At 56.2% G+C, this 1,595-nt stretch overlaps 1 protein-coding gene across 1 annotated transcript in view; it reads left to right on the plus strand.

Annotated features, from left to right (window-relative positions):
* CCDC61 (coiled-coil domain containing 61) overlaps positions 1 to 1,595 on the plus strand; it is a 30,495-nt gene that overhangs the window by 11,115 nt on the left and 17,785 nt on the right. The window lies entirely within an intron of this gene.

The raw sequence follows: 1,595 nt of genomic DNA on the forward strand, positions 1-1,595 counted from the left end.
AAGCAATTTGAGAGGGAACAGAATGCAGGTGAAATATGGAGGTGATGGAATACAGGCTGAAAGTGGGGTGTGTGGAGCAGAACCTTGAGCAAATATGCGGGAAGAATGCAGGTGGAATAATGGGGTGCATTGAAGTTCAATATGCGGGAGCCCTAGGAGACCGTGGTTGGCTGGTGTAGGGAGGAGAGTGCGGCTGCCTCCCTGCCCCCAAATCTGGGAGAGCAGGATGGAATGAAGGGGCTTTGGACGGGAAAGAGGGGGCTGGTTTCTGGGGAATGTAGCATGAGGGTTGGGCTGGAATATGTGGAGTGGGAGGTTCTGCAGAGAAGAGGGGAGAGGGAGCCCAGAATTCCCTGGCCATCTGTGGGACAAGTGACGGGCAGCTGGGGTCAAGGAGGTCGTGTGGAGCGGGCACGGGTGTGGGATTTATTCCATCAGCAGTTACTGAGCGCTTAGGATATGCCTAGAGGAGGGGATGGGGCCGGGCAGCCGGTGAAGTTTGTGGAGGTGAGAGAGGTGTAAGTGTGCAAGGGGAATTGAGTTTAGGCAGAGTATTCGGGGGCTCAATGTCTGGGATGAGGGCGGGGTGGGGGCTAAGGATAAGGCCGTGGGATGCCGAAAGGGGCTGGTCTTCGCGGGGTGGATATGGGGGGTTTCTGCCGGGCAGTGGGGAAGGGGGAGTTGGCGGCGGGGATGCGGTGTGGCGCGCCCCCTTCCTCTGTGCGGTCTCCTCCCGGGAGTTGGGGACCACAAGTGGGGGCGGTGATGCTGTGCGGCTCCTCAGGTGTTCAGTTGCGTGGGTGCCTCCTACGCCTTGGTAACCCGGCGGCGTCGCCGCTGATTGGTTCTGGGAGCCGTAGGGGGTCGGGTTGATGGGCGGGGTTTAGGACACCCAGTGGGGCGGGGCCAGCTCTGCCACTCACTGCGTTGGGATCAGGGGATGTGGGATATGTTGAAACGTGCAGCAATTTGTTTGCAGCGAGATTGAGATTATTATTTTTTATTTATTTGTTTTTTTTTTCTGAGACAGAATCTTGCTCTGTCACCCAGGCTGGAGTGCAAGGGCACGACGGCGTGCAGCAACCTCCGCCTCATGGGTTCAAGCGATTCTCCCGTCTCAGCCTCCCGAGCAGCTGGGATTCCAGGTGCCTGCCACCACGCCCAGCTAATTTTTGTATTTTTAGTGGAGACGAGGTTTCACCATGTTGGCGAGGCCGGTCTCAAGCTCCTGACCTCAAATGATGTGCCCGCCTTGGCCTCTCAAAAGTGCTGGGAGCCACTGCATCCGGCCGAGATAGAAATTATTAACCTGGACTTATGAACCACCAGAGAATGAAAGCACAATTGCCAGAGTGTGACTTTTCCAGGGGAAGGGGGTCCTCGAATTCCTCAGCCCTTCCAAAGCACTGTTCTCCCAAATGAAGTTAAGAGCTGTGATCTAGAGAGAGGTGTCTGTCAGGATGTCTAGGGCCCAGGCCATTGCCCTTGGGCCTCTGAGAAAAGAGATCTATGGATGGGCCTGGCGGGTGGTAATTTGGGAGCCCCTGAAATGAACTTGCAAAAGGTGGGACTATTCATTTATCTGCGGAAGGCTC

The sequence above is a fragment of the Mandrillus leucophaeus genome, unplaced genomic scaffold (genome assembly GCF_000951045.1).
Source record: "Mandrillus leucophaeus isolate KB7577 unplaced genomic scaffold, Mleu.le_1.0 Scaffold151, whole genome shotgun sequence".
NCBI lineage: Eukaryota > Metazoa > Chordata > Mammalia > Primates > Cercopithecidae > Mandrillus > Mandrillus leucophaeus.